Here is a 27,598-nt window from a genome sequence, read left to right on the forward strand (position 1 = left end):
CCATTTCATCTTCCTTCTTTACCCCTGAGGAAGCTGCATGTGAGGGCTGTGATATGTATTGGCTCTTTTCACACAGTGTTTCTAATCATCATATATTCTTGAAGGTTGCATGTATGCCTATTCATGTATCTATACTTTATATATGTACATTATGCACTTTACTTCATGTGATGTCACATTTATGAATTAGTGTTCATTTTTTTGGGATACAGAATGTTTTATGTGATTTTTCCTCATGTGTTGACTGCTTCATATTGCTTTTTACGTGCACAGTTTTGCAAATCTTGACATATTCATGAATTGTGATCTCCTAAGAATTTTTCAACCTTTAAGGTCAGTGCATGCCGTGGGTGGTTTCCTTGTTTTTTTTATTATGCTTAGGGACACTCCGGTATAAACTTATAAAACTTATACTGTTTTAATTGTTTTTAATTATGTTGGTCTAATACAACTTATACCAATTTAGAATTCTATCCATGGTGTGCAACTTACTTTGGTGCGAACTCTTTTTTAGTTTCATTACATTTGATTGTATTCATACCCTTGGCTGATATGTTTTTGTGGTGCCTGTTTTAGTAAAATTTAATCCAAAAATTGTGAATTGTCCATTTTTTTTCTCCATTACGCCGTTCACCATACAGGATAAATGCTTTTGCATTTTAATAATGCAGGCATTTTGGGACGTGGTGAAACAAATTATATTTATTTTTTATTGCTTATTTTTATTTGTAAAATGTGAAAATTGAGCTGGATTTACATTTTAACATGTTTTTTTATATAAAAAAAAATGATTCAAAGGGGTGAATCAAGCCAGCAAATGAAACAATATGGACAATTACAATACATGACTAAGTGACTTGTATTAAACTTGTCTACATAATAAATGCCATTTGCTGAAGTGAGACAACCCCTTTAAAACTTATTTTATACCACAAATCACCATGACATGCGAAGGGTTAAAAGTTCATGATCGATGTTATCACCATTCACACACTCTGCGACTGGGTGCCACTTGGTGGCTATAGTGCCCACTAAGTACCTCAGTGGATGTCAATTTTTTAAACCCAAACTTCGCCTTACATAGATGACGGATGTCGGGAAGTGATAAACACAACGAACATTGGGATTTTATTGTGGGTTTTAATTCCACTTTTGGAGCATTTTAGGTGCCCCCAAAAAATCAAGACTCAAATATGTATAACCAAAAAATATCAATAAAAATTATTAGAAACTAATTTCAGACCCCCCCAAAAAAATACAACCAAATGAATGTACAAAATGCAGTAGTGTATAGTCGGGTGAGATTACGTGCACGTTTAATTTTTGTATTTTACTCCTAATCCCTTGCGATTAGAGTTGAGCGAACACCTGGATGTTCGGGTTCGAGAAGTTCGGCCGAACTTCCCGGAAATGTTCGGGTTCGGGATCCGAACCCGATCCGAACTTCGTCCCGAACCCGAACCCCATTGAAGTCAATGGGGACCCGAACTTTTGGGAACTAAAAAGGCTGTAAAACAGCCCAGGAAAGAGCTAGAAGGCTGCAAAAGGCAGCAACATGTAGGTAAATCCCCTGCAAACAAATGTGGATAGGGAAATGAATTAAAATAAAAATAAAAAAAATAAAAATGAACCAATATCAATTGGACAGAGGTCCCATAGCAGAGAATCTGGCTTCACGTCAGCAGAGAATCAGTCTCTTCATGCCATAGCAAAGAATCTGGCATCATGTCAGCAGAGAATCAGTCTCTTCATGCCATAGCAAAGAATCTGGCTTCATGTCAGCGCAGAATCAGTCTTCGAGTCATAGCAGAGAATCAGGCTTCACGTCACCCACCACTGGAACAGGCCACTGTCACACATTTAGGCCCCGGCACCCAGGCAGAGGAGAGAGGTCCCGTAACAGAGAATCTGGCCTGATGTCAGCACAGAATCTGTCTTCATGTCATAGCAGAGAATCAGGCTTCACGTCACCCACCACTGGAACAGGCCACTGCCACACATTTAGGCCCCGGCAACCAGACAGAGGAGAGCGGTCCCGTAACAGAGAATCTGGCCTTATGTCAGCGCAGAATCTGTCTTAATCTCATAGCAGAGAATAAGGTTTCACGTCACCCACCACTGGAACAGGCCACTGTCACACATTTAGGCCCAGGCACTCAGGCAGAGGAGAGAGGTCCCGTAACAGAGAATCTGGCCTGATGTCAGCACAGAATCGGTCTTCATGTCATAGCAGAGAATCAGGCTTCACGTCACCCACCACTGAAACAGGCCACTGTCACACATTTAGGCCCCGGCACCCAGACGAAGGAGAGCGGTCCCGTAACAGAGAATCTGGCCTTATGTCAGTGCAGAATCTGTATTCATGTCATAGCAGAGAATCAGGCTTCACGTCACCCACCACTGGAACAGGCCACTGTCACACATTTAGGCCCAGGCACCCAGGCAGAGGAGAGAGGTCCCGTAACAGAGAATCTAGCCTGATGTCAGCACAGAATCTGTCTTCATGTCATAGCAGAGAATCAGGCTTCACGTCACCCACCACTGGAACAGGCCACTGTCACACATTTAGGCCCCGGCACCCAGACAGAGGAGAGCGGTCCCGTAACAGAGAATCTGGCCTTATGTCAGCGCAGAATCTGTATTCATGTCATAGCAGAGAATCAGGCTTCACGTCACCCACCACTGGAACAGGCCACTGTCACACATTTAGGCCCAGGCACCCAGGCAGAGGAGAGAGGTCCCGTAACAGAGAATCTGGCCTTATGTCAGCGCAGAATCTGTATTCATGTCATAGCAGAGAATCAGGCTTCACGCCACCCACCACTGGAACAGGCCACTGTCACACATTTAGGCCCAGGCACCAAAACAGAGGAGAGAGGTCCCGTAACAGAGAATCTGGCCTTATGTCAGCGCAGAATCTATATTCATGTCATAGCAGAGAATCAGGCTTCACGTCACCCACCACTGGAACAGGCCACTGTCACACATTTAGGCCCAGGCACCCAGGCAGAGGAGAGAGGTCCCGTAACAGAGAATCTGGCCTTATGTCAGCGCAGAATCTGTCTTCATGTCATAGCAGAGAATCAGGCTTCACGTCACCCACCACTGGAACAGGCCACTGTCAAACATTTAGGCCCAGGCACCCAGGCAGAGGAGAAAGGTCCCAAAACAGAGAATCTGGCCTGATGTCAGCACAGAATCTGTCTTCATGTCATAGCAGAGAATCAGGCTTCACGTCACCCACCACTGGAACAGGCCACTGTCACACATTTAGGCCCCGGCACCCAGACAGAGGAGAGCGGTCCCGTAACAGAGAATCTGGCCTGATGTCAGCACAGAATCTGTCTTCATGTCATAGCAGAGAATCAGGCTTCATGTCACCCACCACTGGAACAGGCCACTGGAACACATTTAGGCCCAGGCACCCAGGCAGAGGAGAGAGGTTCCGTAACAGAGAATCTGGCCTGATGTCAGCACAGAATCTGTCTTCATGTCATAGCAGAGAATCAGGCTTCACGTCACCCACCACTGGAACAGGCCACTGTCACACATTTAGGCCCCGGCACCCAGACAGAGGAGAGCGATCCCGTAACAGAGAATCTGGCCTTATGTCAGCACAGAATCTGTATTCATGTCATAGCAGAGAATAAGGCTTCACGTCACCCACCACTGGAACAGGCCACTGTCAAACATTTAGGCCCAGGCACCCAGGCAGAGGAGAGCGGTCCCGTAACAGAGAATCTGGCCTTATGTCAGCGCAGAATCTGTATTCATGTCATAGCAGAGAATCAGGCTTCACGTCACCCACCACTAGAACAGGCCACTGTCACACATTTAGGCCCAGGAACCCAGGCAGAGGAGAGAGGTCCCGTAACAGAGAATCTGGCCTTATGTCAGCGCAGAATCTGTATTCATGTCATAGCAGAGAATCAGGCTTCACGTCACCCACCACTGGAACAGGCCACTGTCACACATTTAGGCCCCGGCACCCAGACAGAGGAGAGCGATCCCGTAACAGAGAATCTGGGCTTATGTCAGCACAGAATCTGTATTCATGTCATAGAAGAGAATCAGGCTTCACGTCACCCACCACTGGAACAGTCCACTGTCAAACATTTAGGCCCAGGCACCCAGGCAGAGGAGAGAGGTCCCGTAACAGAGAATCTGGCCTTATGTCAGTGCAGAATCTGTATTCATGTCATAACAGAGAATCAGGCTTCACGTCACCCACCACTGGAACAGGCCACTGTCACACATTTAGGCCCATGCACCCAGGCAGAGGAGAGAGGTTCCGTAACAGAGAATCTGGCCTGATGTCAGCACAGAATCTGTCTTCATGTCATAGCAGAGAATCAGGCTTCACGTCATCCACCACTGGAACAGGCCACTGTCAAACATTTAGGCGCAGGCACCCAGGCAGAGGAGAGAGGTCCCGTAACAGAGAATCTGGCCTGATGTCAGCACAGAATCTGTCTTCATGTCATAGCAGAGAATCAGGCTTCACGTCACCCACCACTGGAACAGGCCATTGTCACACATTTAGGCCCCGGCACCCAGACAGAGGAGAGCGGTCCCGTAACAGAGAATCTGGCCTTATGTCAGCGCAGAATCTGTCTTCATGTCATAGCAGAGAATCAGGCTTCACGTCACCCACCACTGGAACAGGCCACTGTCAAACATTTAGGCCCAGGCACCCAGGCAGAGGAGAGAGGTCCCATAACAGAGAATCTGGCCTGATGTCAGCGCAGAATCTGTATTCATGTCATAGCAGAGAATCAGGCTTCACGTCACCCACCACTGGAACAGGCCACTGTCACACATTTAGGCCCAGGCACCCAGGCAGAGGAGAGAGGTCCCGTAACAGAGAATCTGGCCTTATGTCAGCGCAGAATCTGTATTCATGTCATAGCAGAGAATCAGGCTTTACGTCACCCACCACTGGAACAGGCCACTGTCAAACATTTAGGCCCAGGCACCCAGGCAGAGGAGAGAGGTCCCGTAACAGAGAATCTGGCCTTATGTCAGCGCAGAATCTGTATTCATGTCATAGCAGAGAATCAGGCTTCACGTCACCCACCACTGAAAAAGGCCACTGTCACACATTTAGGCACAGGCACCCAGGCAGAGGAGAGAGGTTCCGTAACAGAGAATCTGGCCTGATGTCAGCACAGAATCTGTCTTCATGTCATAGCAGAGAATCAGGCTTCACGTCACCCACCACTGGAACAGGCCACTGTCAAACATTTAGGCCCAGGCACCCAGGCAGAGAAGAGAGGTCCCGTAACAGAGAATCTGGCCTGATGTCAGCACAGAATCTGTCTTCATGTCATAGCAGAGAATCAGGCTTCACGTCACCCACCACTGGAACAGGCCACTGTCACACATTTAGGCCCCGGCACCCAGACAGAGGAGAGCGGTCCCGTAACAGAGAATCTGGCCTTATGTCAGCGCAGAATCTGTCTTCATGTCATAGCAGAGAATCAGGCTTCACGTCACCCACCACTGGAACAGGCCACTGTCAAACATTTAGGCCCAGACACCCAGGCAGAGGAGAGAGGTTCCGTAACAGAGAATCTTGCCTGATGTCAGCACAGAATCTGTATTCATGTCATAGCAGAGAATCAGGCTTCACGTCACCCACCACTTGAACAGGCCACTGTCAAACATTTAGGCCCAGGCACCCAGGCAGAGGAGAGCGGTCCCGTAACAGAGAATCTGGCCTTATGTCAGCGCAGAATCTGTCTTCTTGTCATAGCAGAGAATCAGGCTTCACGTCACCCACCACTGGAACAGGCCACTGTCACACATTTAGGCCCAGGCACCCAGGCAGAGGAGAGAGGTCCCATAACAGAGAATCTGGCCTGATGGCAGCACAGAATCTGTCTTCATGTCATAGCAGAGAAACAGGCTTCACGTCACCCACCACTGGAACAGGCCACTGTCACACATTTAGGCCCCGGCACCCAGACAGAGGAGAGCGGTCCCGTAACAGAGAATCTGGCATTATGTCAGCGCAGAATCTGTCTTCATGTCATAGCAGAGAATCAGGCTTCACGTCACCCACCACTGGAACAGGCCACTATCAAACATTAAGGCCCAGGCACCCAGGCAGAGGAGAGAGGTTCCGTAACAGAGAATCTGGCCTGATGTCAGCACAGAATCTGTCTTCATGTCATAGCAGAGAATCAGGCTTCACGTCACCCACCACTTGAACAGGCCACTGTCAAACATTTAGGCCCAGACACCCAGGCAGAGGAGAGAGGTCCCGTAACAGAGAATCTGGCCTTATGTCAGCGCAGAATCTGTATTCATGTCATAGCAGAGAATCAGGCTTCACGTCACCCACCACTGGAACAGGCCACTGTCACACATTTAGGCCCAGGCACCCAGGCAGAGGAGAGAGGTCCTGTAACAGAGAATCTGGCCTGATGTCAGCACAGAATCTGTCTTCATGTCATAGCAGAGAATCAGGCTTCACGTCACCCACCACTGGAACAGGCCACTGTCACACATTTAGGCCCCGGCACCCAGACAGAGGAGAGCGGTCCAGTAACAGAGAATCTGGCCTTATGTCAGCGCAGAATCTGTCTTCATGTCATAGCAGAGAATCAGGCTTCACGTCACCCACCACTGGAACAGGCCACTGTCTAACATTTATGCCCAGGCACCCAGGCAGAGGAGAGAGGTCCCGTAACAGAGAATCTGGCCTGATGTCAGCACAGAATCTGTATTCATGTCATAGCAGAGAATCAGGCTTCACGTCACCCACCACTGGAAAAGGCCACTGTCACACATTTAGGCCCAGGCACCCAGACAGAGGAGAGAGGTTCCGTAACAGAGAATCTGGCCTGATGTCAGCACAGAATCTGTCTTCATGTCATAGCAGAGAATCAGGCTTCACGTCACCCACCACTGGAACAGGCCACTGTCAAACATTTAGGCCCAGGCACCCAGGCAGAGGAGAGAGGTCCCGTAACAGAGAATCTGGCCTGATGTCAGCACAGAATCTGTCTTCATGTCATAGCAGAGAATCAGGCTTCACGTCACCCACCACTGGAACAGGCCACTGTCACACATTTAGGCCCCGGCACCGAGACAGAGGAGAGCGGTCCCGTAACAGAGAATCTGGCCTTATGTCAGCGCAGAATCTGTCTTCATGTCATAGCAGAGAATCAGGCTTCACGTCACCCACCACTGGAACAGGCCACTGTCAAACATTTAGGCCCAGACACCCAGACAGAGGAGAGCGATCCCGTAACAGAGAATCTGGCCTTATGTCAGCACAGAATCTGTATTCATGTCATAGCAGAGAATCAGGCTTCACGTCACCCACCACTGGAACAGGCCACTGTCAAACATTTAGGCCCAGGCACCCAGGCAGAGGAGAGAGGTCCCGTAACAGAGAATCTGGCCTTATGTCAGCGCAGAATCTGTATTCATGTCATAACAGAGAATCAGGCTTCACGTCACCCACCACTGGAACAGGCCACTGTCACACATTTAGGCCCAGGCACCCAGGCAGAGGAGAGAGGTTCCGTAACAGAGAATCTGGCCTTATGTCAGCACAGAATCTGTCTTCATGTCATAGCAGAGAATCAGGCTTCACGTCATCCACCACTGGAACAGGCCACTGTCACACATTTAGGCGCAGGCACCCAGGCAGAGGAGAGAGGTCCCGTAACAGAGAATCTGGCCTTATGTCAGCACAGAATCTGTCTTCATGTCATAGCAGAGAATCAGGCTTCACGTCACCCACCACTGGAACAGGCCATTGTCACACATTTAGGCCCCGGCACCCAGACAGAGGAGAGCGGTCCCGTAACAGAGAATCTGGCCTTATGTCAGCGCAGAATCTGTCTTCATGTCATAGCAGAGAATCAGGCTTCACGTCACCCACCACTGGAACAGGCCACTGTCAAACATTTAGGCCCAGGCACCCAGGCAGAGGAGAGAGGTCCCATAACAGAGAATCTGGCCTTATGTCAGCGCAGAATCTGTATTCATGTCATAGCAGAGAATCAGGCTTCACGTCACCCACCACTGGAACAGGCCACTGTCACACATTTAGGCCCAGGCACCCAGGCAGAGGAGAGAGGTCCCGTAACAGAGAATCTGGCCTTATGTCAGCGCAGAATCTGTATTCATGTCATAGCAGAGAATCAGGCTTTACGTCACCCACCACTGGAACAGGCCACTGTCAAACATTTAGGCCCAGGCACCCAGGCAGAGGAGAGAGGTCCCGTAACAGAGAATCTGGCCTTATGTCAGCGCAGAATCTGTATTCATGTCATAGCAGAGAATCAGGCTTCACGTCACCCACCACTGAAAAAGGCCACTGTCACACATTTAGGCCCAGGCACCCAGGCAGAGGAGAGAGGTTCCGTAACAGAGAATCTGGCCTTATGTCAGCACAGAATCTGTCTTCATGTCATAGCAGAGAATCAGGCTTCACGTCACCCACCACTGGAACAGGCCACTGTCAAACATTTAGGCCCAGGCACCCAGGCAGAGGAGAGAGGTCCCGTAACAGAGAATCTGGCCTTATGTCAGCACAGAATCTGTCTTCATGTCATAGCAGAGAATCAGGCTTCACGTCACCCACCACTGGAACAGGCCACTGTCACACATTTAGGCCCCGGCACCCAGACAGAGGAGAGCGGTCCCGTAACAGAGAATCTGGCCTTATGTCAGCGCAGAATCTGTCTTCATGTCATAGCAGAGAATCAGGCTTCACGTCACCCACCACTGGAACAGGCCACTGTCAAATATTTAGGCCCAGGCACCCAGGCAGAGGAGAGAGGTCCCGTAACAGAGAATCTGGCCTTATGTCAGCGCAGAATCTGTATTCATGTCATAGCAGAGAATCAGGCTTCACGTCACCCACCACTGGAACAGGCCACTGTCACACATTTAGGCCCAGGCACCCAGGCAGAGGAGAGAGGTCCCGTAACAGAGAATCTGGCCTTATGTCAGCGCAGAATCTGTATTCATGTCATAGCAGAGAATCAGGCTTTACGTCACCCACCACTGGAACAGGCCACTGTCAAACATTTAGGCCCAGGCACCCAGGCAGAGGAGAGAGGTCCCGTAACAGAGAATCTGGCCTTATGTCAGCGCAGAATCTGTCTTCATGTCATAGCAGAGAATCAGGCTTCACGTCACCCACCACTGAAAAGGCCACTGTCACACATTTAGGCCCAGGCACCCAGGCAGAGGAGAAAGGTCCGTAACAGAGAATCTGGCCTGATGTCAGCACAGAATCTGTCTTCATGTCATAGCAGAGAATCAGGCTTCACGTCACCCACCACTGGAACAGGCCACTGTCAAACATTTAGGCCCAGGCACCCAGGCAGAGGAGAGAGGTCCCGTAACAGAGAATCTGGCCTTATGTCAGCACAGAATCTGTCTTCATGTCATAGCAGAGAATCAGGCTTCACGTCACCCACCACTGGAACAGGCCACTGTCACACATTTAGGCCCCGGCACCCAGACAGAGGAGAGCGGTCCCGTAACAGAGAATCTGGCCTTATGTCAGCACAGAATCTGTCTTCATGTCATAGCAGAGAATCAGGCTTCACGTCACCCACCACTGGAACAGGCCACTGTCACACATTTAGGCCCAGGCACCCAGGCAGAGGAGAGAGGTTCCGTAACAGAGAATCTGGCCTTATGTCAGCACAGAATCTGTCTTCATGTCATAGCAGAGAATCAGGCTTCACGTCACCCACCACTGGAACAGGCCACTGTCACACATTTAGGCCCCGGCACCCAGACAGAGGAGAGCGATCCCGTAACAGAGAATCTGGCCTTATGTCAGCACAGAATCTGTATTCATGTCATAGCAGAGAATAAGGCTTCACGTCACCCACCACTGGAACAGGCCACTGTCAAACATTTAGGCCCAGGCACCCAGGCAGAGGAGAGCGGTCCCGTAACAGAGAATCTGGCCTTATGTCAGCGCAGAATCTGTATTCATGTCATAGCAGAGAATCAGGCTTCACGTCACCCACCACTAGAACAGGCCACTGTCACACATTTAGGCCCAGGAACCCAGGCAGAGGAGAGAGGTCCCGTAACAGAGAATCTGGCCTTATGTCAGCGCAGAATCTGTATTCATGTCATAGCAGAGAATCAGGCTTCACGTCACCCACCACTGGAACAGGCCACTGTCACACATTTAGGCCCCGGCACCCAGACAGAGGAGAGCGGTCCCGTAACAGAGAATCTGGCCTTATGTCAGCACAGAATCTGTATTCATGTCATAGCAGAGAATCAGGCTTCACGTCACCCACCACTGGAACAGGCCACTGTCACACATTTAGGCCCAGGCACCCAGGCAGAGGAGAGAGGTCCCGTAACAGAGAATCTGGCCTTATGTCAGCGCAGAATCTGTATTCATGTCATAGCAGAGAATCAGGCTTCACGTCACCCACCACTGGAACAGGCCACTGTCACACATTTAGGCCCAGGCACCCAGGCAGAGGAGAGAGGTCCGTAACAGAGAATCTGGCCTTATGTCAGCACAGAATCTGTCTTCATGTCATAGCAGAGAATCAGGCTTCACGTCATCCACCACTGGAACAGGCCACTGTCACACATTTAGGCCAGGCACCCAGGCAGAGGAGAGAGGTCCCGTAACAGAGAATCTGGCCTTATGTCAGCACAGAATCTGTCTTCATGTCATAGCAGAGAATCAGGCTTCACGTCACCCACCACTGGAACAGGCCACTGTCACACATTTAGGCCCCGGCACCCAGACAGAGGAGAGCGGTCCCGTAACAGAGAATCTGGCCTTATGTCAGCGCAGAATCTGTATTCATGTCATAGCAGAGAATCAGGCTTCACGTCACCCACCACTGGAACAGGCCACTGTCACACATTTAGGCCCAGGCACCCAGGCAGAGGAGAGAGGTCCCGTAACAGAGAATCTGGCCTTATGTCAGCGCAGAATCTGTCTTCATGTCATAGCAGAGAATCAGGCTTCACGTCACCCACCACTGGAACAGGCCACTGTCACACATTTAGGCCCAGGCACCCAGGCAGAGGAGAGAGGTCCCGTAACAGAGAATCTGGCCTTATGTCAGCGCAGAATCTGTATTCATGTCATAGCAGAGAATCAGGCTTCACGTCACCCACCACTGGAACAGGCCACTGTCAAACATTTAGGCCCAGGCACCCAGGCAGAGGAGAGAGGTCCCGTAACAGAGAATCTGGCCTTATGTCAGCGCAGAATCTGTATTCATGTCATAGCAGAGAATCAGGCTTCACGTCACCCACCACTGAAAAAGGCCACTGTCACACATTTAGGCACAGGCACCCAGGCAGAGGAGAGAGGTCCGTAACAGAGAATCTGGCCTTATGTCAGCACAGAATCTGTCTTCATGTCATAGCAGAGAATCAGGCTTCACGTCACCCACCACTGGAACAGGCCACTGTCACACATTTAGGCCCAGGCACCCAGGCAGAGAGAGAGGTCCCGTAACAGAGAATCTGGCCTTATGTCAGCACAGAATCTGTCTTCATGTCATAGCAGAGAATCAGGCTTCACGTCACCCACCACTGGAACAGGCCACTGTCACACATTTAGGCCCCGGCACCCAGACAGAGGAGAGCGGTCCCGTAACAGAGAATCTGGCCTTATGTCAGCGCAGAATCTGTCTTCATGTCATAGCAGAGAATCAGGCTTCACGTCACCCACCACTGGAACAGGCCACTGTCACACATTTAGGCCCAGGCACCCAGGCAGAGGAGAGAGGTCCGTAACAGAGAATCTGGCCTTATGTCAGCACAGAATCTGTATTCATGTCATAGCAGAGAATCAGGCTTCACGTCACCCACCACTGGAACAGGCCACTGTCACACATTTAGGCCCAGGCACCCAGGCAGAGGAGAGCGGTCCCGTAACAGAGAATCTGGCCTTATGTCAGCGCAGAATCTGTCTTCATGTCATAGCAGAGAATCAGGCTTCACGTCACCCACCACTGGAACAGGCCACTGTCACACATTTAGGCCCAGGCACCCAGGCAGAGGAGAGAGGTCCCGTAACAGAGAATCTGGCCTTATGTCAGCACAGAATCTGTCTTCATGTCATAGCAGAGAATCAGGCTTCACGTCACCCACCACTGGAACAGGCCACTGTCACACATTTAGGCCCCGGCACCCAGACAGAGGAGAGCGGTCCCGTAACAGAGAATCTGGCATTATGTCAGCGCAGAATCTGTCTTCATGTCATAGCAGAGAATCAGGCTTCACGTCACCCACCACTGGAACAGGCCACTGTCACACATTTAGGCCCAGGCACCCAGGCAGAGGAGAGAGGTCCGTAACAGAGAATCTGGCCTTATGTCAGCACAGAATCTGTCTTCATGTCATAGCAGAGAATCAGGCTTCACGTCACCCACCACTGGAACAGGCCACTGTCACACATTTAGGCCCAGGCACCCAGGCAGAGGAGAGAGGTCCCGTAACAGAGAATCTGGCCTTATGTCAGCGCAGAATCTGTATTCATGTCATAGCAGAGAATCAGGCTTCACGTCACCCACCACTGGAACAGGCCACTGTCACACATTTAGGCCCAGGCACCCAGGCAGAGGAGAGAGGTCCTGTAACAGAGAATCTGGCCTTATGTCAGCACAGAATCTGTCTTCATGTCATAGCAGAGAATCAGGCTTCACGTCACCCACCACTGGAACAGGCCACTGTCACACATTTAGGCCCCGGCACCCAGACAGAGGAGAGCGGTCCAGTAACAGAGAATCTGGCCTTATGTCAGCGCAGAATCTGTCTTCATGTCATAGCAGAGAATCAGGCTTCACGTCACCCACCACTGGAACAGGCCACTGTCACACATTTAGGCCCAGGCACCCAGGCAGAGGAGAGAGGTCCCGTAACAGAGAATCTGGCCTTATGTCAGCACAGAATCTGTATTCATGTCATAGCAGAGAATCAGGCTTCACGTCACCCACCACTGGAAAAGGCCACTGTCACACATTTAGGCCCAGGCACCCAGACAGAGGAGAGAGGTCCCGTAACAGAGAATCTGGCCTTATGTCAGCACAGAATCTGTCTTCATGTCATAGCAGAGAATCAGGCTTCACGTCACCCACCACTGGAACAGGCCACTGTCACACATTTAGGCCCAGGCACCCAGGCAGAGGAGAGAGGTCCCGTAACAGAGAATCTGGCCTTATGTCAGCACAGAATCTGTCTTCATGTCATAGCAGAGAATCAGGCTTCACGTCACCCACCACTGGAACAGGCCACTGTCACACATTTAGGCCCCGGCACCCAGACAGAGGAGAGCGGTCCCGTAACAGAGAATCTGGCCTTATGTCAGCGCAGAATCTGTCTTCATGTCATAGCAGAGAATCAGGCTTCACGTCACCCACCACTGGAACAGGCCACTGTCAAACATTTAGGCCCAGGCACCCAGACAGAGGAGAGCGGTCCCGTAACAGAGAATCTGGCCTTATGTCAGCACAGAATCTGTATTCATGTCATAGCAGAGAATCAGGCTTCACGTCACCCACCACTGGAACAGGCCACTGTCAAACATTTAGGCCCAGGCACCCAGGCAGAGGAGAGAGGTCCCGTAACAGAGAATCTGGCCTTATGTCAGCGCAGAATCTGTCTTCATGTCATAGCAGAGAATCAGGCTTCACGTCACCCACCACTGGAACAGGCCACTGTCACACATTTAGGCCCAGGCACCCAGGCAGAGGAGAGAGGTCCCGTAACAGAGAATCTGGCCTTATGTCAGCACAGAATCTGTCTTCATGTCATAGCAGAGAATCAGGCTTCACGTCACCCACCACTGGAACAGGCCACTGTCACACATTTAGGCCCAGGCACCCAGGCAGAGGAGAGAGGTCCCGTAACAGAGAATCTGGCCTTATGTCAGCACAGAATCTGTCTTCATGTCATAGCAGAGAATCAGGCTTCACGTCACCCACCACTGGAACAGGCCACTGTCACACATTTAGGCCCAGGCACCCAGGCAGAGGAGAGAGGTCCAGTAACAGAGAATCTGGCCTTATGTCAGCACAGAATCTGTCTTCATGTCATAGCAGAGAATCAGGCTTCACGTCACCCACCACTGGAACAGGCCACTGTCACACATTTAGGCCCAGGCACCCAGACAGAGGAGAGAGGTCCGTAACAGAGAATCTGGCCTTATGTCAGCACAGAATCTGTCTTCATGTCATAGCAGAGAATCAGGCTTCACGTCACCCACCACTGGAACAGGCCACTGTCACACATTTAGGCCCAGGCACCCAGGCAGAGGAGAGAGGTCCCGTAACAGAGAATCTGGCCTTATGTCAGCACAGAATCTGTCTTCATGTCATAGCAGAGAATCAGGCTTCACGTCACCCACCACTGGAACAGGCCACTGTCACACATTTAGGCCCCGGCACCCAGACAGAGGAGAGCGGTCCCGTAACAGAGAATCTGGCCTTATGTCAGCGCAGAATCTGTCTTCATGTCATAGCAGAGAATCAGGCTTCACGTCACCCACCACTGGAACAGGCCACTGTCACACATTTAGGCCCAGGCACCCAGGCAGAGGAGAGAGGTCCCGTAACAGAGAATCTGGCCTTATGTCAGCACAGAATCTGTATTCATGTCATAGCAGAGAATCAGGCTTCACGTCACCCACCACTGGAACAGGCCACTGTCACACATTTAGGCCCAGGCACCCAGGCAGAGGAGAGCGGTCCCGTAACAGAGAATCTGGCCTTATGTCAGCACAGAATCTGTCTTCATGTCATAGCAGAGAATCAGGCTTCACGTCACCCACCACTGGAACAGGCCACTGTCACACATTTAGGCCCAGGCACCCAGGCAGAGGAGAGAGGTCCCGTAACAGAGAATCTGGCCTTATGTCAGCACAGAATCTGTCTTCATGTCATAGCAGAGAATCAGGCTTCACGTCACCCACCACTGGAACAGGCCACTGTCACACATTTAGGCCCCGGCACCCAGACAGAGGAGAGCGGTCCCGTAACAGAGAATCTGGCCTTATGTCAGCGCAGAATCTGTCTTCATGTCATAGCAGAGAATCAGGCTTCACGTCACCCACCACTGGAACAGGCCACTGTCACACATTTAGGCCCAGGCACCCAGGCAGAGGAGAGAGGTCCGTAACAGAGAATCTGGCCTTATGTCAGCACAGAATCTGTATTCATGTCATAGCAGAGAATCAGGCTTCACGTCACCCACCACTGGAACAGGCCACTGTCACACATTTAGGCCCAGGCACCCAGGCAGAGGAGAGAGGTCCCGTAACAGAGAATCTGGCCTTATGTCAGCGCAGAATCTGTCTTCATGTCATAGCAGAGAATCAGGCTTCACGTCACCCACCACTGGAACAGGCCACTGTCACACATTTAGGCCCAGGCACCCAGGCAGAGGAGAGAGGTCCCGTAACAGAGAATCTGGCCTTATGTCAGCGCAGAATCTGTATTCATGTCATAGCAGAGAATCAGGCTTCACGTCACCCACCACTGGAACAGGCCACTGTCACACATTTAGGCCCAGGCACCCAGGCAGAGGAGAGAGGTCCCGTAACAGAGAATCTGGCCTTATGTCAGCGCAGAATCTGTATTCATGTCATAGCAGAGAATCAGGCTTCACGTCACCCACCACTGGAACAGGCCACTGTCACACATTTAGGCCCAGGCACCCAGGCAGAGGAGAGAGGTCCCGTAACAGAGAATCTGGCCTTATGTCAGCGCAGAATCTGTCTTCATGTCATAGCAGAGAATCAGGCTTCACGTCACCCACCACTGGAACAGGCCACTGTCACACATTTAGGCCCAGGCACCCAGGCAGAGGAGAGAGGTCCCGTAACAGAGAATCTGGCCTTATGTCAGCACAGAATCTGTCTTCATGTCATAGCAGAGAATCAGGCTTCACGTCACCCACCACTGGAACAGGCCACTGTCACACATTTAGGCCCCGGCACCCAGACAGAGGAGAGCGGTCCCGTAACAGAGAATCTGGCCTTATGTCAGCGCAGAATCTGTCTTCATGTCATAGCAGAGAATCAGGCTTCACGTCACCCACCACTGGAACAGGCCACTGTCACACATTTAGGCCCAGGCACCCAGGCAGAGGAGAGAGGTCCCGTAACAGAGAATCTGGCCTTATGTCAGCGCAGAATCTGTATTCATGTCATAGCAGAGAATCAGGCTTCACGTCACCCACCACTGGAACAGGCCACTGTCACACATTTAGGCCCAGGCACCCAGGCAGAGGAGAGAGGTCCCGTAACAGAGAATCTGGCCTTATGTCAGCGCAGAATCTGTATTCATGTCATAGCAGAGAATCAGGCTTCACGTCACCCACCACTGGAACAGGCCACTGTCACACATTTAGGCCCAGGCACCCAGGCAGAGGAGAGAGGTCCCGTAACAGAGAAGCTGGCCTTATGTCAGCGCAGAATCTGTATTCATGTCATAGCAGAGAATCAGGCTTCACGTCACCCACCACTGGAACAGGCCACTGTCACACATTTAGGCCCAGGCACCCAGGCAGAGGAGAGAGGTCCCGTAACAGAGAATCTGGCCTTATGTCAGCGCAGAATCTGTCTTCATGTCATAGCAGAGAATCAGGCTTCACGTCAACCACCACTGGAACAGGCCACTGTCACACATTTAGGCCCAGGCACCCAGGCAGAGGAGAGAGGTCCCGTAACAGAGAATCTGGCCTTATGTCAGCGCAGAATCTGTCTTCATGTCATAGCAGAGAATCAGGCTTCACGTCACCCACCACTGGAACAGGCCACTGTCACACATTTAGGCCCCGGCACCCAGACAGAGGAGAGCGGTCCCGTAACAGAGAATCTGGCCTTATGTCAGCGCAGAATCTGTCTTCATGTCATAGCAGAGAATCAGGCTTCACGTCACCCACCACTGGAACAGGCCACTGTCACACATTTAGGCCCAGGCACCCAGGCAGAGGAGAGAGGTCCCGTAACAGAGAATCTGGCCTTATGTCAGCGCAGAATCTGTATTCATGTCATAGCAGAGAATCAGGCTTCACGTCACCCACCACTGGAACAGGCCACTGTCACACATTTAGGCCCAGGCACCCAGGCAGAGGAGAGCGGTCCCGTAACAGAGAATCTGGCCTTATGTCAGCGCAGAATCTGTCTTCATGTCATAGCAGAGAATCAGGCTTCACGTCACCCACCACTGGAACAGGCCACTGTCACACATTTAGGCCCAGGCACCCAGGCAGAGGAGAGAGGTCCCGTAACAGAGAATCTGGCCTTATGTCAGCGCAGAATCTGTCTTCATGTCATAGCAGAGAATCAGGCTTCACGTCACCCACCACTGGAACAGGCCACTGTCACACATTTAGGCCCCGGCACCCAGGCAGAGGAGAGAGGTCCCGTAACAGAGAATCTGGCCTTATGTCAGCGCAGAATCTGTCTTCATGTCATAGCAGAGAATCAGGCTTCACGTCACCCACCACTGGAACAGGCCACTGTCACACATTTAGGCCCAGGCACCCAGGCAGAGGAGAGAGGTCCCGTAACAGAGAATCTGGCCTTATGTCAGCACAGAATCTGTCTTCATGTCATAGCAGAGAATCAGGCTTCACGTCACCCACCACTGGAACAGGCCACTGTCACACATTTAGGCCCAGGCACCCAGGCAGAGGAGAGAGGTCCCGTAACAGAGAATCTGGCCTTATGTCAGCGCAGAATCTGTATTCATGTCATAGCAGAGAATCAGGCTTCACGTCACCCACCACTGGAACAGGCCACTGTCACACATTTAGGCCCAGGCACCCAGGCAGAGGAGAGAGGTCCCGTAACAGAGAATCTGGCCTTATGTCAGCGCAGAATCTGTCTTCATGTCATAGCAGAGAATCAGGCTTCACGTCACCCACCACTGGAACAGGCCACTGTCACACATTTAGGCCCCGGCACCCAGACAGAGGAGAGCGGTCCCGTAACAGAGAATCTGGCCTTATGTCAGCGCAGAATCTGTCTTCATGTCATAGCAGAGAATCAGGCTTCACGTCACCCACCACTGGAACAGGCCACTGTCACACATTTAGGCCCAGGCACCCAGGCAGAGGAGAGAGGTCCCGTAACAGAGAATCTGGCCTTATGTCAGCGCAGAATCTGTCTTCATGTCATAGCAGAGAATCAGGCTTCACGTCACCCACCACTGGAACAGGCCACTGTCACACATTTAGGCCCAGGCACCCAGACAGAGGAGAGAGGTCCCGTAACAGAGAATCTGGCCTTATGTCAGCGCAGAATCTGTCTTCATGTCATAGCAGAGAATCAGGCTTCACGTCACCCACCACTGGAACAGGCCACTGTCACATATTTAGGCCCAGGCACCCAGGCAGAGGAGAGAGGTCCCGTAACAGAGAATCTGGCCTTATGTCAGCACAGAATCTGTCTTCATGTCATAGCAGAGAATCAGGCTTCACGTCACCCACCACTGGAACAGGCCACTGTCACACATTTAGGCCCAGGCACCCAGACAGAGGAGAGAGGTCCCGTAACAGAGAATCTGGCCTTATGTCAGCGCAGAATCTGTCTTCATGTCATAGCAGAGAATCAGGCTTCACGTCACCCACCACTGGAACAGGCCACTGTCACACATTTAGGCCCAGGCACCCAGGCAGAGGAGAGAGGTCCCGTAACAGAGAATCTGGCCTTATGTCAGCGCAGAATCTGTCTTCATGTCATAGCAGAGAATCAGGCTTCACGTCACCCACCACTGGAACAGGCCACTGTCACACATTTAGGCCCAGGCACCCAGGCAGAGGAGAGAGGTCCCGTAACAGAGAATCTGGCCTTATGTCAGCGCAGAATCTGTCTTCATGTCATAGCAGAGAATCAGGCTTCACGTCACCCACCACTGGAACAGGCCACTGTCACACATTTAGGCCCAGGCACCCAGGCAGAGGAGAGAGGTCCCGTAACAGAGAATCTGGCCTTATGTCAGCGCAGAATCTGTCTTCATGTCATAGCAGAGAATCAGGCTTCACGTCACCCACCACTGGAACAGGCCACTGTCACACATTTAGGCCCCGGCACCCAGACAGAGGAGAGCGGTCCCGTAACAGAGAATCTGGCCTTATGTCAGCGCAGAATCTGTCTTCATGTCATAGCAGAGAATCAGGCTTCACGTCACCCACCACTGGAACAGGCCACTGTCACACATTTAGGCCCAGGCACCCAGGCAGAGGAGAGAGGTCCCGTAACAGAGAATCTGGCCTTATGTCAGCGCAGAATCTGTATTCATGTCATAGCAGAGAATCAGGCTTCACGTCACCCACCACTGGAACAGGCCACTGTCACACATTTAGGCCCAGGCACCCAGGCAGAGGAGAGAGGTCCCGTAACAGAGAATCTGGCCTTATGTCAGCGCAGAATCTGTCTTCATGTCATAGCAGAGAATCAGGCTTCACGTCACCCACCACTGGAACAGGCCACTGTCACACATTTAGGCCCAGGCACCCAGGCAGAGGAGAGAGGTCCCGTAACAGAGAATCTGGCCTTATGTCAGCGCAGAATCTGTCTTCATGTCATAGCAGAGAATCAGGCTTCACGTCACCCACCACTGGAACAGGCCACTGTCACACATTTAGGCCCCGGCACCCAGACAGAGGAGAGAGGTCCCGTAACAGAGAATCTGGCCTTATGTCAGCGCAGAATCTGTCTTCATGTCATAGCAGAGAATCAGGCTTCACGTCACCCACCACTGGAACAGGCCACTGTCACACATTTAGGCCCAGGCACCCAGGCAGAGGAGAGAGGTCCCGTAACAGAGAATCTGGCCTTATGTCAGCACAGAATCTGTCTTCATGTCATAGCAGAGAATCAGGCTTCACGTCACCCACCACTGGAACAGGCCACTGTCACACATTTAGGCCCAGGCACCCAGGCAGAGGAGAGAGGTCCCGTAACAGAGAATCTGGCCTTATGTCAGCGCAGAATCTGTCTTCATGTCATAGCAGAGAATCAGGCTTCACGTCACCCACCACTGGAACAGGCCACTGTCACACATTTAGGCCCAGGCACCCAGGCAGAGGAGAGAGGTCCCGTAACAGAGAATCTGGCCTTATGTCAGCGCAGAATCTGTCTTCATGTCATAGCAGAGAATCAGGCTTCACGTCACCCACCACTGGAACAGGCCACTGTCACACATTTAGGCCCAGGCACCCAGGCAGAGGAGAGAGGTCCCGTAACAGAGAATCTGGCCTTATGTCAGCGCAGAATCTGTCTTCATGTCATAGCAGAGAATCAGGCTTCACGTCACCCACCACTGGAACAGGCCACTGTCACACATTTAGGCCCAGGCACCCAGGCAGAGGAGAGAGGTCCCGTAACAGAGAATCTGGCCTTATGTCAGCGCAGAATCTGTCTTCATGTCATAGCAGAGAATCAGGCTTCACGTCACCCACCACTGGAACAGGCCACTGTCACACATTTAGGCCCAGGCACCCAGACAGAGGAGAGAGGTCCCGTAACAGAGAATCTGGCCTTATGTCAGCGCAGAATCTGTCTTCATGTCATAGCAGAGAATCAGGCTTCACGTCACCCACCACTGGAACAGGCCACTGTCACACATTTAGGCCCAGGCACCCAGGCAGAGGAGAGCGGTCCCGTAACAGAGAATCTGGCCTTATGTCAGCGCAGAATCTGTCTTCATGTCATAGCAGAGAATCAGGCTTCACGTCACCCACCACTGGAACAGGCCACTGTCACACATTTAGGCCCAGGCACCCAGGCAGAGGAGAGAGGTCCCGTAACAGAGAATCTGGCCTTATGTCAGCGCAGAATCTGTCTTCATGTCATAGCAGAGAATCAGGCTTCACGTCACCCACCACTGGAACAGGCCACTGTCACACATTTAGGCCCCGGCACCCAGACAGAGGAGAGAGGTCCCGTAACAGAGAATCTGGCCTTATGTCAGCGCAGAATCTGTCTTCATGTCATAGCAGAGAATCAGGCTTCACGTCACCCACCACTGGAACAGGCCACTGTCACACATTTAGGCCCCAGGCACCCAGACAGAGGAGAGCGGTCCTGTAACAGAGAATCTGGCCTTATGTCAGCGCAGAATCTGTCTTCATGTCATAGCAGAGAATCAGGCTTCACGTCACCCACCACTGGAACAGGCCACTGTCACACATTTAGGCCCCGGCACCCAGACAGAGGAGAGGTTCATTCAACTTTCGGTTGCCCCACAATATAATGGTAAATTGAAATTAAAAATAGTATTGAATGAGGAAGTGCCCTGGAGTTGAATAATATATTGTTAAGGGGAGGTAGTTAATATCTAATCTGCACAAGGGATGGACAGGTCCTGTGGGATCCATGCCTGGTTCATTTTTATGAACGTCAGCTTGTCCATATTGGCTGTAGACAGGCGGCTGCGTTTGTCTGTAATGACGCCCCCTGCCGTGCTGAATACACGTTCAGACAAAACGCTGGCCGCCGGGCAGGCCAGCACCTCCAAGGCATAAAAGGCTAGCTCTGGCCACGTGGACAATTTGGAGACCCAGAAATTGAATGGGGCCGAACCATCAGTCAGTACGTGGAGGGGTGTGCACAGGTACTGTTCCACCATGTTAGTGAAATGTTGCCTCCTGCTAACACGTTCCGTATCAGGTGGTGGTGCAGTTAGCTGTGGCGTGGTGACAAAACTTTTCCACATCTCTGCCATGCTAACCCTGCCCTCAGAGGAGATGGCCGTGACACAGCTGCGTTGGCGACCTCTTGCTCCTCCTCTGCCTTCGCCTTGGGCTTCCACTGGTTCCCCTGTGACATTTGGGAATGCTCTCAGTAGCGCGTCTACCAACGTGCGCTTGTAGTCGCGCATCTTCCTATCACGCTCCAGTGTGGGAAGTAAGGTGGGCACATTGTCTTTGTACCGGGGATCTAGCAGGGTGGCAACCCAGTAGTCCGCACACGTTAAAATGTGGGCAACTCTGCTGTCGTTGCGCAGGCACTGCAGCATGTAGTCGCTCATGTGTGCCAGGCTGGTAAGGACAAGCTGTCCTCTGTGGGAGGCGTATCGTCATCGTCCTGTGTTTCCCCCCAGCCACGCACCAGTAATGGGCCCGAGCTGCTTTGGGTGCCACCCCGCTGTGAACATGCTTCATCCTCATCCTCTTCCACCTCCTCCTCATCCTCGTCTTCCTCGTCCTCCAGTAGTGGGTCCTGTCTGGCCACATTTGTACCTGGCCTCTGGTGTTTCAAAAAACCTCCCTCTGAGTCACTTCGAAGAGACTGGCCTGAAAGTGCTAAAAATGACCCCTCTTCCTCCTCTTCCTCCTGGGCCACCTCCTCTTCCATGATCGCCCTAAGTGTTTTCTCAAGGAGACATAGAAGTGGTATTGTAACGCTGATAACGGCGTCATCGCCACTGGCCATGTTGGTGGAGAATTCGAAACAGCGCAACAGGGCACACAGGTCTCGCATGGAGGCCCAGTCATTGGTGGTGAAGTGGGTCTGATCCACAGTGCGACTGACCCGTGTGTGCTGCAGCTGAAACTCCACTACTGTCCAGCATATGCAAGGTGGAGTTCCACCTGATGGGCACGAGGCGGTGAGCGGGAAGGCCGAAGTTACGCTGTAGCGCAGACAGGCGAGCAGCGGCAGGGTGTGAACGCCGGAAGCGCGAACAGACGGCCCGCACTTTATGCAGCAGCTCTGACATGTCGGGGTAGTTGCGAATGAACTTCTGCACCACCAAATTCAGCACATGCGCCAGGCAAGGGATGTGCGTCAAACCGGCTAGTCCCAGAGCTGCAACGAGATTTCACCCATTATCGCACACCACCAGGCCAGGCTTGAGGCTCACCGGCAGCAACCACTCGTCGGTCTGTTGTTCTATACCCCGCCACAACTCCTGTGCGGTGTGGGGCCTGTCCCCCAAACATATGAGTTTCAGAACGGCCTGCTGACGTTTACCCCGGGCTGTGCTGAAGTTGGTGGTGAAGGTGTGTGGCTGACTGGATGAGCAGGTGGAAGAAGAGGAGGAGGAAGCTGAGTAGGAGGAGGAGGAGACAGGAGGCAAAGAATGTTGCCCTGCGATCCTTGGCGGCGGAAGGACGTGCGCCAAACAGCTCTCCGCCTGGGGCCCAGCCGCCACTACATTTACCCAGTGTGCAGTTAGGGAGATATAGCGTCCCTGGCCGTGCTTACTGGTCCACGTATCTGTGGTTAGGTGGACCTTGCCACAGATGGCGTTGCGCAGTGCACACTTGATTTTATCGGACACTTGTTTGTGCAGGGAAGGCACGGCTCTCTTGGAGAAGTAGTGGCGGCTGGGAACAACATACTGTGGGACAGCAAGTGACATGAGCTGTTTGAAGCTGTGTGTGTCCACCAGCCTAAATGACAGCATTTCATAGGCCAGTAGTTTAGAAATGCTGGCATTCAGGGCCAGGGATTGAGGGTGGATAGGTGGGAATTTACGTTTTCTCTCAAATGTTTGTGAGATGGAGAGCTGAACGCTGCCGTGTGACATGGTTGAGATGCTTGGTGACGCAGGTGGTGGTGTTGGTGGTACATCCCATGTTTGCTGGGCGGCAGGTGCCAACATTCCTCCAGAGGCAGAGGAAGAGGCCGAGGCGGCGGCAGCAGCAGAAGAGACCGAGGCGGCGGCAGCAGCAGAAGAGGCCGAGGTGGCAGCAGCAGAAGAGGTAGCAGGGGGAGCCTGAGTGACTTCCTTGTTTTTAAGGTGTTTACTCCACTGCAGTTCATGCTTTGCATGCAGGTGCCTGGTCATGCAGGTTGTGCTAAGGTTCAGACCGTTAATGCCTTGCTTCAGGCTCTGATGGCACAGCGTGCAAACCACTCGGGTCTTGTCGTCAGCACATTGTTTGAAGAAGTGCCATGCCAGGGAACTCCTTGAAGCTGCCTTTGTGGTGCTCGGTCCCAGATGGCGGCGGTCAGTAGCAGGCGAAGTCTCTTGGCGGCGGGTGTTCTGATTTTGCCCACTGCTCCCTCTTTTGCTACGCTGTTGGCTCGGTTTCACCACTGCCTCTTCCTCCGAACTGTGAAAGTCAGTGGCACGACCTTCATTCCATGTGGGGTCTAGGACCTCATCGTCCCCTGCATCGTCTTCCACCCAGTCTTGATCCCTGACCTCCCTTTCAGTCTGCACACTGCAGAAAGACGCAGCAGTTGGCACCTGTGTTTCGTCATCATCAGAGACGTGCTGAGGTGGTATTCCCATGTCCTCATCATCAGGAAAAGTGGTTGTGCGTTAGTGCATTCTATCTCTTCCACCCCTGGGGAAGGGCTAGGTGGATGCCCTTGGGAAACCCTGGCAGCAGAGTCTTCAAACAGCATAAGAGACTGCTGCATAACTTGAGGCTCAGACAGTTTCCCTGATATGCATGGGGGTGATGTTACAGACCGATGGGCTTGGATTTCATGCGCCATCTGTGCGCTTTCTGCAGAAGACTGGGTGGGAGATAATGTGAACGTGCTGGATCCACTGTCGGCCACCCAATTGACTAATGCCTGTACCTGCTCAGGCCGTACCATCCTTAGAACGGCATTGGGCCCCACCAAATATCGCTGTAAATTCTGCTGGCTACTGGGACCTGAGGTAGTTGGTTCACTAGGACGTGTGGCTGTGGCAGAACGGCCACGTCCTCTCCCAGCACCAGAGGGTCCACTAACACCACCACGACCATGTCCGCGTCCGCGTCCCTTACTAGATGTTTTCCTCATTGTTACCGTTCACCACAATTTCGAGAATAGCAAATTTGGGAATAGTTTTCCAACCCAGAACAAAAAGTGTGCTTTTACGGTCACTACAAATAACTTGACCAGCTAAAACAGTACAGATTTGGTTGAATAGAAATGTCAGGCCTGTTTTTTTTTGTGCTGTGTGACAGGTATAGGTTTAATCACATAATTAGACTTGTATCTGCACGGTAGCGTGTGTCTTAGGTTTTTCTGAATGACACTATCAGCACCTTCAATGTAAGATATCCTTTTTGGGATAGATTTCAAGTAGGCCTCATATACAGTAGCAGAAACTAGTTATTATGAGAATGGCAAATTTGGGAATAGTTTTTGAACCCAGAACAAAAAGTGTGCTTTTACGGTCACTACAAATAACTTGACCAGCTAAAACAGTACAGATTTGGTTGAATAGAAATGTCAGGCCTGTTTTTTTTTGCGCTGTGTGACAGGTATAGGTTTAATCACAGAATTAGACTTGTATCTGCACGGTAGCGTGTGTCTTAGCTTTTTCTGAATGACACTATCAGCACCTTCAATGTAAGATATCCTTTTTGGGATAGATTTCAAGTAGGCCTCAAATACCAGAAACTAGTTATTTTGAGAATGGCAAATTTGGGAATAGTTTTTCAACCCAGAAAAAAAAATGTGCTTTTACGGTCACTACAAATAACTTGACCAGCTAAAACAGTACAGATTTGGTTGAATAGAGATGTGAGGCCTGTTTTTTTTTGCGCTGTGTGACAGGTATAGGTTTAATCACAGAATCAGACTTCTATCTGCACGCTAGCGTGTGTCTTAGGTTTTTCTGAATGACACTATCAGTACCTTCAATGTAAGATATCCTTTTTGGGATAGATTTCAAGTAGGCCTCAAATACCAGAAACTAGTTATTTTGAGAATGGCAAATTTGGGAATAGTTTTTCAACCCAGAAAAAAAAGTGTGCTTTTACGGTCACTACAAATAACTTGACCAGCTAAAACAGTACAGATTTGGTTAAATAGAGATGTGAGGCCTGTTTTTTTTTGCGCTGTGTGACAGGTATAGGTTTAATCACAGAATCAGACTTCTATCTGCACGCTAGCGTGTGTCTTAGGTTTTTCTGAATGACACTATCAGCACCTTCAATGTAAGATATCCTTTTTGGGATAGATTTTAAGTAGGCCTCATATACCAGAAACTAGTTATTTTGAGAATGGAAAATTTGGGAATAGTTTTTCAACCCAGAACAAAAAGTGTGCTTTTACGGTCACTACAAATAACCTGACCAGCTAAAACAGTACAGATTTGGTTGAATAGAAATGTGAGGCCTGTTTTTTTTTGCGAGGTGTGACAGGTATAGGTTTAATCACAGAATCAGACTTCTATCTGCACGCTAGCGTGTGTCTTAGGTTTTTCTGAATGACACTATCAGCACCTTCAATGTAAGATATCCTTTTTGGGATAGATTTCAAGTAGGCCTCATATAGCAGAAACTAGTTATTTTGAGAATGGCAAATTTGGGAATAGTTTTTCAACCCAGAAAAAAAAGTGTGCTTTTACGGTCACTACAAATAACTTGACCAGCTAAAACAGTACAGATTTGGTTGAATAGAGATGTGAGGCCTGTTTTTTTTTGCGCTGTGTGACAGGTATAGGTTTAATCACAGAATCAGACTTCTATCTGCACGCTAGCGTGTGTCTTAGGTTTTTCTGAATGACACTATCAGTACCTTCAATGTAAGATATCCTTTTTGGGATAGATTTCAAGTAGGCCTCAAATACCAGAAACTAGTTATTTTGAGAATGGCAAATTTGGGAATAGTTTTTCAACCCAGAAAAAAAAGTGTGCTTTTACGGTCACTACAAATAACTTGACCAGCTAAAACAGTACAGATTTGGTTAAATAGAGATGTGAGGCTGTTTTTTTTTGCGCTGTGTGACAGGTATAGGTTTAATCACAGAATCAGACTTCTATCTGCACGCTAGCGTGTGTCTTAGGTTTTTCTGAATGACACTATCAGTACCTTCAATGTAAGATATCCTTTTTGGGATAGATTTCATGTAGGCCTCAAATACCAGAAACTAGTTATTTTGAGAATGGCAAATTTGGGAATAGTTTTTCAACCCAGAACAAAAAGTGTGCTTTTACGGTCACTACAAATAACTTGACCAGCTAAAACAGTACAGATTTGGTTGAATAGAAATGTCAGGTCTATTTTTTAGGCGCTGGGTGACAGGCTCAACTTGCCCCTGATGTAGTATATGGCCAAAAAATAACCACACTGTTGATGGTTAAATGCACTTGGGTGACACAGGCTCAGCCTGCACCAGATGTAGTATATGGCCAAAAAATAATCAGACTGTTGATGGTTAAATGCACTTCGGTGACACAGGCTCAGCCTGCAGCTGATGTAGTATATGGCCAAAAAATAACCAGACTGTTGATGGTTAAATGCACTTCGGTGACACAGGCTCAGCCTGCAGCTGATGTAGGATATAGCACAAAATACCCACACTATCGATGGTTAAATACACTTGGTGATAGCTTGTGCTGACGCAACACAAGTCACAAAATGGCCGCCGATCACCCCAGAAAAAAAGTGATCTAAAAACGCTCTGGGCAGCCTCAAAAAAGTGAGCAAGTCAATATTAGCACTTCAATGATCCACAGCTGCAGATCGATCACAGAATGAAGTCTTTTGGAGGAGTTAATCTGCCTAATCTCGCCCTAACGTCGCAGCTGCAACCTCTCCCTATGCTTGAATCAGCAGAGTGACGTGCAGCGCTACGTGACCCAAGCTTATATAGAGGCTGGGTCACATGCTGCACTGGCCAATCACAGGCATGCCAATAGTAGGCAAGGCTGTGATGGCCTC

At 50.8% G+C, this 27,598-nt stretch overlaps 1 long non-coding RNA gene across 1 annotated transcript in view; it reads left to right on the forward strand.

The window, feature by feature from the left end:
- The first annotated feature begins 263 nt into the window (after positions 1 to 263).
- Positions 264 to 27,598, forward strand: part of LOC120993181 — a 45,353-nt gene continuing 18,018 nt past the window's right edge. Inside the window, exon 1 of the long non-coding RNA XR_005777155.1 lies at positions 264 to 333. This is a non-coding gene — a long non-coding RNA (uncharacterized LOC120993181). The remainder of the gene's footprint in view (positions 334 to 27,598) is intronic.

This window comes from Bufo bufo, chromosome 3 (assembly GCF_905171765.1).
Source record: "Bufo bufo chromosome 3, aBufBuf1.1, whole genome shotgun sequence".
Classification (NCBI taxonomy): Eukaryota; Metazoa; Chordata; class Amphibia; order Anura; family Bufonidae; genus Bufo; species Bufo bufo.